The sequence below is a fragment of the Benincasa hispida genome, chromosome 3 (assembly GCF_027475165.1).
Source record: "Benincasa hispida cultivar pf3 chromosome 3, pf3_genome.v1.1, whole genome shotgun sequence".
In the NCBI taxonomy this organism is placed as follows: Eukaryota; Viridiplantae; Streptophyta; class Magnoliopsida; order Cucurbitales; family Cucurbitaceae; genus Benincasa; species Benincasa hispida.
In genome coordinates this window covers 20,287,845-20,298,065 of record NC_143480.1, presented here as the reverse complement: position 1 = coordinate 20,298,065, position 10,221 = coordinate 20,287,845, and the positions used below count along the sequence as shown (strand labels likewise).

General features: G+C 32.4%; 1 pseudogene across 1 annotated transcript; it reads left to right on the top strand.

The window, feature by feature from the left end:
• Nucleotides 1-7,966: 7,966 nt before the first annotated feature.
• Nucleotides 7,967-9,076, top strand: LOC120072831 (ethylene-responsive transcription factor ERF011 pseudogene; annotated as a pseudogene). Its single transcript, XR_016528074.1, has one exon. The product of XR_016528074.1 is annotated as an ethylene-responsive transcription factor ERF011 pseudogene (transcript).
• Nucleotides 9,077-10,221: the final 1,145 nt, after the last annotated feature.

Here is a 10,221-nt window from a genome sequence, read left to right as displayed (position 1 = left end):
ACATTATTAGTGTCCATGTAATCTACTACTTGCCAAATTAGATTTAGTAGATTTTGGAAGACACACACGGGACAAATTCCACAAAAATTGAAAAGGAGGAGAATTTAACTTATTTTATATTTTGCTAATTCATTTTATTTTTATATTTATTTATTTTATTATTATATTATATATTTTTTAATATTATATTTTATTGATACCTGTATTCCCAATGTGCTCATCAAGTTCACACCACGTTAAACTCCTCTAAAAGTAGATCCTAAAAGTATGTTGATTTTTCCCTCTTCGTTATAATTAATAGGTTTAATATTACTTTGCATATTATATAAATACAATATTTTATTAGAGTGCTGTCATGATAAATTTCACAAAATTAGAATTTGTCGCTTTTGATATTAACGGCAATAATTTTTGTCATTGATGTTTGATGCCGAAATCCACCTGGATGCTATGAATCTTGGAGAGACTATTAAAGAAGGGGACATCCCGTCAAGACAAAGCAAAAGCTATGTATTTCCTTCATCATCATCTCCAATGAGCGATTGAAAATAGAGTATCTTACAATAAAAGATTGTCACACCCCACTCCAGATTACCCTACCAGAACCTAGGACAAGTTGCGACGACAGCAGGCTACGATCGTGCGGTGGAATCTACTGTCAAACTTGCCTTGAACTTGAAACTTAACTTAAATTAAATTACCTTGTTTACCTACATGTCGCAACCAACTGATGAGTCAAGTGGCAGCTTCTGATCCACTAATCCCTGTTGAACTCAAGAGCAATTTGGTGGGGGGAAAACATTTTGAAGAAAAGCTAAAAATACCCAATGAATGGTGAGTTTTTTTGAAAATAATTTTAAAAGGTCACAACATACTAAATAGAGATACAAGTTCTGTGAATTGATTTAAAACATGAGAAGTTTGAAAACTTAGGAGAGTTAACACATATAGAATATCATAAGCATATTCTTGCAATCATAAGCATAAACTGTAAATCGGTGTAAAACACGAACAACTTAGAAGCTTGAGAATTATCGCATAAATAAAATCATGAGCATTCTCTTGCAAACGCAAACATGAACATGTAGAAATCCTTCACCAAACCTATACCCGAACGTGGTCATACAATATACAAAGAAAATCAATGTATATAGCAGAGAAATATGGTCATACTATACATCGAGCAAGTCCAAGATGCATAGTAGAGCAAACATGGTCATACTATTCACCGAGTAATCTCATTGTAAATAGTAAAGAAAACATGGTAATGCGTGCACATAGAATAAACCCCAAAAGGCAAAATACCTCGACACACAGTCCAAAGCCTACGTGTGTCTAAATGGATCCCAAAGACCTCATGTATATCCTAACTACACTATGAAAACATTCACATCAGTGCAGTAGAAAATCACCATGAGTACATTGCTTTACTGGTTTAAAAAACCACTTTAAATTTAAAACATAAAACTTATTGGAGCAACAAAATGTTGCTTTCATATATCTCACAAATCATTCTAAAAACCACGATCTTTCTTTGGAATGACATTAAAATTCCGCATGAAACACATTTTCTCCCAAACACTTTATGATATAAAATCTTGCTAAAAAGATGAACTTACTTGAATTTGTAAACATTTTATAGAAATCAGATTTTAGTTCTAAAACCATGCATAATAATTAAAAAAAAAAAACCATCAAATATCATAATATTTAACTAATAATAAATGCCTCATAAAATAAAGCACTCACGAAACAATGGTTGGCTATGCCTTGAATGGTTCGGAAACTTCAACTTCGTCCATCTTGATATTCCAATAAGCACTGGAATTAGGTTATGGAAATATTGTCAAAATAATTATAAATTCACCTTGAATAACTAGTTTCAAATATTTCCCAACAATTCCAATTATATTTTCTCTCTCAACTTTCTTATATTTGATACATTTTGTCTTTTTATCCCCTCCTATGGCATTCCATTCCCTCCTCAAATCTCTCCCCTTCTTTAGACTTCCCAAAACACACTTTTTCTCTCCTAACCCACGTAAATAGCCGACCAACTGTACCAATTAAAAGGAAAATTTGTAATTCCTTTTCCAAAGCAATTTTCCTTTTAATTCAATCCATTGAGTATAGAATCTACACAACCCACTTCCAATAACTTCAACCCATGAGGTAATTTAATAGTAAATACCATAAATTTTCACCTTTTTTTACCACCTTGTTGAATTGGTGCAGTAACAAAAACAGCACCCATGGAAACTGTTGAGTAAAAAGAACAAAAGTAAACATTCCAAGTCCAAAGCTTACACATTTTCTTTTCTCTAAAGAAATATTTACCGGGTTTCAATTTCCATTGTCTACCAACTTCCATCCTATACTTCCGCCGTTTACTATCTTCTCCGGCAAACCTTCAACGTTTCTCCGGTGAGTAAAGCTCTCTCCCCCGTACCCTACCTCTCTCTCTTCTGTAAATGCCCAAAACCACCCACTTCCATTTCCTTTCTTCTTCTTTTATCCACATTAATAATGATATTATTATTATTTTATAAACCTAATTCTGCCACTTGAAAGCCATTTAACCTACCAACACACCACATACGTGGCTGCCGATTATTTACATCCCTTTTTTCGTTTTTTTACTTTAAATTACTTTTTCATTCTTTTAATTTATTAATTATTTATTATTTTTAGTTTCTCTCATTTTAACCTAATTTTTACTTTCCAATTTTCATTTTTTTTTTTACTTTTTATATCAAAAGAATTTGAAATGACCAATTTCCTTCACGTAATTTGTTCTTCCCCTTTTCCCTTGACTCCTAATTCAATTTCCCTCTCATGTACTCTTACTCTTAAATTAAAATCTTTATTTAATTTTTATCCAAGAAAAATTCAACTAGGTTCCTACAAAGATCCCTTTACCTTGTGAAATTTTTTGAAAGAAATATATGATCATAAAAAAATAATAATTATTCTTTCTAAAACTTGTTATGAATAGATACATTTGTGGCTACAAAATTTCAAATCAATAATTGATTACAACTTCACATTATTTAAAATCAGTTTGAAACTGTTGTTATGCAGAGATAAAATTACTTATGTTAATATGTTAAAGAAAATATTTTCTACATTTCATGTCTTGAATATGCTCCTGCAACAGCAATATCGAAATAAAGTTTTTAAACAATATTCTGAACTAATTTCATATCTTCTCGTGGTCGAACAAAATAACGAGTTATTAATGAAAAATCATGAATCTCAACCAACCGAAACGACACCATTCCCTGAAGTGAATGTTGTGAATTTTAATAATAATCATGGTCGAGGTCGTGATCGTGATCGTGGCAGAGGAAAAAATAATTATTATTTTCATGGTGGTTGTTTTAATCATTCAAATTTCAAAAGAACCACACAGTATGATGGTCACAAACGAAAAACTCCACAAAATAAGAGTTCAAAAAGTGTTGAAAATAAATGTTTCCGATGTGGAATGACTAGACATTGGTCACGGACCTATCGTACGCCAAAGCACTTAGTTGATCTCTATCAAGCATCCCTAAAGGAAAAAAAGAAAGATGTGGAAGCAAATTTTGCATGCCAAGATAATGACATATTTAACTCATCCCATATGACAAATTTGGATGTGGCGGACCTCTTTGAATCTCCTAAAGAGAAAATCAGCATAATTGATTAAACATCAAGTGTTTTCTTTGACTTTGAAAATATCTAAATTTAATTTAATTTTTTTTTATTCATATCCATGTTTTTTTCTCTCTTCATAGATGTTAACCTTTGTATATTCCAAATGTTATTTTTCTTATTGTAATTATTTTCTTTTAATGAAGAAACTTGGATTATTTTCATATGTTGGGTGACTAAAAAATGAGTAAACAAGATTTATGTCTAACATAAAGTGCAACTACACATACAATACTTACGAGTAAAAATATTTTCTAAACTGATAATGTTGGAAGCAAAAGTCAATACAATATCAGGTTCTGCAAACCTAATTGAAGGGTTTAGAAAAGAAAATATTACTTCGCCTAGAGGAACTAAATTTACAATTGACAATGCATTGTTTTCTAGTCAATCAAAGAGAAATCTACTTAGTTTTAAAGATATACGTTGCAGTGTTATCATATTGAGACTAATAGAAAGAATGATATGAAGTATCTTTAAATCATATCTACTGTCTCATATGAAGAACGTATACTGAAAGAGTTACCTGCTTTATCTTCTGGATTATATGATACTCATATACGAGTAACTGAAATATATGCAACAATGAACTTGAAGTTCATGAATCAGACATATTTACAATTTGGCATGGCTTATTGGGTCATCTAAGATTTATAATAATGAGAAGAATTATTAAGAATTTAAATGGACATCCATTGAAGAACAAGAATATTCTTCAATCTAATGAATTATCATGTGATGCTTGCTCTCAAGGTAAATTAATTATTAGACCATCACCAGTCAAAGTGGGGACTGAATCACTTGCATTTTCAGAATGAATTCATGGTGATACATGTGAACCTATTAACCCATAAAGTGGACCATTTAGATATTTTATGGTATTAATAGATGCGTCCAGATATAGTTACATGTGTACTTATTATCAAGTCGAAATCTTGCATTTGCAAAATTATTTGCTCAAATAATTAAGTTAAGAGCACAATTTTCTAATTATACAATTAAGACCATTCGTCCTGATAATGTTGGTGAATTTACATCCCAAGATTTTGATCATTTTATATGTCAATTGGTATAAGTGTTGAATATCCTGTAGCTCATGTTCATACACAAAATGGTTTAGTAGAATTATTCATAAAACGTTTTCAGTTAATTGCTAGATCATTGCTTATAAGAGCTAAGCTTCCTACATCTATATGGGGACATGCTATTTTGCATGCAGCGTCACTTATACACATTAAGTCAATATCTTACAATAAGTACTCACCATTACAATTAGCTTATGGTCATGAGCAAAATATTTCTCATCTAAGAATTTTTGGATGTGTAGTATATGTTCTAATTGCTCCACCACGACGTACTAAGATGGTTCTCAAAGGAGGTTAGGAATATATATATATTGGATATGATTCCCCATCAATTATTAAATATCTTGAACCCCTGACGGGTGATGTATTTACTGCACGATTTACTTATTATCATTTTAATGAGACAAATTTTCCAACATTAGGGGGAGAAATTGAGAAGTTGGAAAAATAATTACATGGAATGCATCGTTATTGTCTCATGTAGATACTCGTATAGATCAATGTGAACTTGAAGTTCAAAAGATAATTCATTTACACATCAATTACCAAATGCATTTATAGATTTAAAGAAAGTAATAAATCACATATACCAGTTGCAAATGCTACATCAGAAATTGATATCCCAATACAGCAAGTTGTCATTAATGAGTCTGGAATACACCAGAAGCATAGTAGACCAGTAGGTTCCAAAGACAAAAATCCTCAAAAAAGAAAAATAATTAATAGTAAAAAATACTTGGTTGATGATGTAAATACCCATGAAGAAATCCTTAACATGACTAGTGAGGAAAATGAAATACCTAAAGATAATAATAAGATTTCAATAAACTATGTCACGACAGGAAAAAAAAAAAAAAAAAAAAAAAGAACCAAACTCATGTAATTATTGACAACATTTTTGCATATAATGTTGTTTTTGATATAATATCTGAACATGAGGATTCTAAACAAAAATCTATTAAAGAATGTCGACATAGAAAAAAATGGCTTCAATGGAAAGAAGCAATCGAGGTAGAATTAAACTCACTTTCAAAACGTCCGGTTTTTTTACCAGTAGTCCGAACACCAGAAGGTGTCAAACATATAGATTCAAATGGGTATTTGTGAGAAATGAAAATAATGTGCTCACAAGATATAAAGCAAGACTAGTTGCATAAGGTTTCTCACAATTAGATTATGAGGAGATGTTTTCTCCGATGGTGGATGCAATTACATTAAAATATTAAATTGGTCTGACTGTGTATGAAAATCTAGACAAGCATCTTATAGATGTAGTCATAGCATATTTATATGGATCTCTTGATAATGATATTTATATGAGAATCCTAGAAGGATTTAAGGTACCTAAAACATATAAATCAAATTCTCGGGAATTGTATTCAATAAGTTACAAAGATCGTTATATGGATTGAAACAATCAGGACAAATGTGGTAAGATTGCCTGAGCGGATATTTGTTGAAAGAAGGATATCAAAACAATCCAATATGTCCATGTATTTTTATAAAGAAATCACAGTTAAAATTTGCTATTATAACTGTATATGTTGATTATTTAATTATAATTGGAACTCTTGAAGAGCTTTCAAAGACAATAGAATATCTTAAGAACGAATTTGATATGAAAGATCTTTGAAAAACGAAATTTTTCCTTGGTTTAGAAATTGAGCATTTAGCAGATATTTGTTCATTAGTCAACTTATAGAGGAAAATTTTTATAAAAAAAATTATATGGACAAAGCACGTCCATTGAACATTCCAATGAATCGTTCACTAGATGTGAAAGAAAGATATATTTCAATCTCGAGACAATAATGGAGAACTTTTTGGTTCTGAAGTATCATATCTTAGTGCAATTAGTGCACTTATATGTATCTTTGCTAATAATACAAGTCCAGTTATTGTATTTCCAATAAATTTATTAGCAAGATATAGTTATCCTCTAACAAAAAGACATTGGAATGGAATTAGACATATACTCTGTTATCTATGAGAAACGATTGATATGGATTTGTTTTATTCAAGTAAATCAAATTTTGATCTAGTTATTTATGCAGATTCTGGATATTTATCTGATCCACACAAAGCTAGATCTCAAACAGATTATCGATTCACATGTGGATGAACTATTGTATCGTGGCGGTATGGGAAACAGACCATAACGATTACTTTCTCAAATCATACTGAAATTCTTGCAATTCACGAGGCTAGTTGAGAATGTGTATGACTAAGATCAATGACTCAGTACATTCATGAAATATGTGGTTTGTCTTCTAATAAAAATCTTCTAACAATATCATACGAAGACAACACGACATGCATATCTCAAATCAAAGAAGGATATAGTAAAGGAGATAGAGCAAAGCATATTTCATCAAAGTTTTTCTACACTTAGGATCTTGAAGAAAATGACGATATCACTGTACAAAAAATTTGTTCAAAAGATAACCTGACATATTTATTTACAAAAGCATTACCTACCGCAATCTTTGAAAAAGTGGTGCACAATATTAGAATGCAGCAACTCAGAGATCTCAAATTATGTTTCCATGAGGGTGAGTAAATATACTTTTTAAGAGTATAAATTATATGAAATATGTACTATTTTCCCTTCCCATTGGGTTTTTTCTTAGTAAGGTTTTAAGAGACATATTTCATATATATAATGAGCATCTCAGGGGGAGTATTATAAATATTATGATAATAGATGTCCATTAAATGCTCATGCTTAGTGTTCATTAACTATATGTCATGCTTCCATTTCCCAAATTGTCTATGTGTTTCAACATTACACATTATTAGTGTCTATGTAATCCACTTATTTCTTGTCAAATTTCCTATAAATAGTGGCATTTGATAAGTTTTGGAAGTCATACATCGAGCAAATTCCATGAAAATTGGAGAAATGGGAGAATTTAGAAAAAATTCTTATTTTATATTTTGTTAATTTTTATTATATATATATATATATATATATATATATATATATATATAATTTATTTCAATATTTATTTATTTCATTATTATATTATATTTATTTTAATATTAAATTTTATTGATATCCGTATTTTGGTTGTGTTCTCGAGTTAAACGACAAAAACTATATTATTATAATTTTTTTATGAAAAAAAAGGAAATTAGGGAAGGAGGTGAGATTTTGTCGGTGAATTTCACTTTAGGCGCACATAAATATAAACCTTTTATTTCTAATTTGTTGAGATACGGAAAGGAAGAAAGAAATATCAACGTGGAGGGTAATCGAGATGACAAACTTGGTGGCAAACTACTAGTACTACCCCAAAACACAAGAGACGGAATGGACACTGCTAAACCAAACCCCTTTATCTTCTTCCACAAAATTCATACCTATATTTAATTTTTTTTCCCTTTATTTTCTTTCTTTTTTTTGATGAAGATCCCGATTTGGGTTACTTAATAGGAAAAGGGAGAACTTCAGATTTGAAATTGGGTGGCTATGGACGGCGGAGGAGGTGGAGGAGGAGAAGCTACCAGAAAAAGAGGGCTCGACAATCAGAGGCTTTACAAAGGGATAAGGATGAGGAAGTGGGGAAAGTGGGTGGCTGAGATTCGAGAGCCCAATAAGCGCTCTAGGATTTGGCTCGGCTCTTACTCTTCTCCAGTCGCCGCCGCCAGGGCCTACGATACCGCCGTTTTTTACCTCAGAGGCCCTTCCGCCAGGCTTAATTTTCCCGAGTTGTTAGCTGGGGAAGGCCGTGGAATTAGCGCCGGAGCCGGCGACATGTCGGCGGCTACTATACGGAAGAAAGCTACGGAGGTGGGGGCACGAGTGGATGCTCTGGAAAGTTCGTTAGGGCAACACAGTCACCACAATCGGAACCATCATTCCCACGCATCGGCATCTCCGCCAGAGACGAAAGGCTGCAGCGGGTTTTTGGATCGGGTGGATTTGAACAAATTACCCGACCCGGAAGAAGAAGATGAAGAAGGGGATGGAGAGTTCGAGTGGGAGAGAGTGGAGAGACACTGAAATTTGAAAGTTTAGTGGGGGATTTTTCTCTTATTCAGAGGCGCCAACACGCGCCGCCGAGGTATGTCACGGCCGATCATCATCCCCTGATTTGCCTCTCTCTGTTTCTGGTTAGGGTAGGGTTTTTCCTTTTTTTTTTTTTTTTGTTTAATTTTCTTTATGAGTTTTTTTTTTTCTTTAACCAAAAAGAAATTTTGGCCCATGTAGTAATATTATGAATGAATGTACATTAACTTAGGAACCCAGTTATTATAATGATGATGATGATCAAATTTCTTCCTTTGTGTAATGGGAATCAAGTTTAGAAGACCCAAAAAAGAAAAAAAAAAAAACGAGGACTTTTTTTTGCTCCACTTTATTGACAAATTATGAGGAATGGATGGATCAGATGGGCTTGACGTGAGAAATCAAGGAGGAATTTATATAAGGGGAGAAGAATGAAAAAATTGATTTTCTCGAGAAAGGGATGGGAAAAAGAAAAAGTTGAGGGGAAAATTTTGAGTATCGCAACTATTTTAGAAGAGGGAGGGGGCAGCAGGGACCTACAAAAAGCAACCAATTGGGGCTCCCTCCTTCCCTCCCTACACTCTCACTAACCACTAAAGCTTATAACTACTAAAGTGATAAGATTTTGGAGAAGTTAGGTATTTTCCGGTTGCCTACTGTTTCTTCATCATCATTCAACGGGGGATTTCAATCCCTTTTGTGTTTGGTCCCTAGAGGTTTTTATTAACCAACATAAATTGTAAATTCAGACAGTTCCATTATTTATTTTTAGTACAATGTACCCGCCCCGGGGGGGGGAAGTTTATGATGATGATAAAATGATGAAAGTCAACTATTATAGAATGGTAGGGGTATTTTTTATAAAATGAGTATGAGGATAATGAAGACGGTAATAGCGTGAGTAGAGGATAAAATGGTTGGGTATTGTAAAATTGTAAAATTGTAATTGTAATGTTTTGTTTGGTTGAGTTTTCAATGAATCAGTGTTGTAATTAGCGAAGATGGTCAAAAAATTGGGTTGGGACACTCAACAAACGAATAGAATTAGAGCTTCGGTTTTGGTTGTGTGTGCAGTGATTTGTTTTTGCCTTTTAGTTTCTTTAAATCTTATTAGCTGTTCTCCATTTGGAGAAATTGAATGTTTTTGTTGGTAACAACTTTAGCGTAGAGGACAATGTTTGGTCCAGAAATGCCGGAGTTGATCAACTTTAACTTGTATTTTTTTTTTTATTTTTTATTTTTATTGTGTAAATATTTTAAATTGGTTCTTGTTGGGGATGGGGACGGGGATGGGGTTGGGGTTGGGATGTTGTTTCCCTCAATTATTTCATTAATTCGTAACCTTTTTTTATTTATTAAAAAAATTTGAGAATGTGAGTGTTTGATTGAATGAACTGGAGACAAGGGTCCAGCTCCAGCCGGACGCTA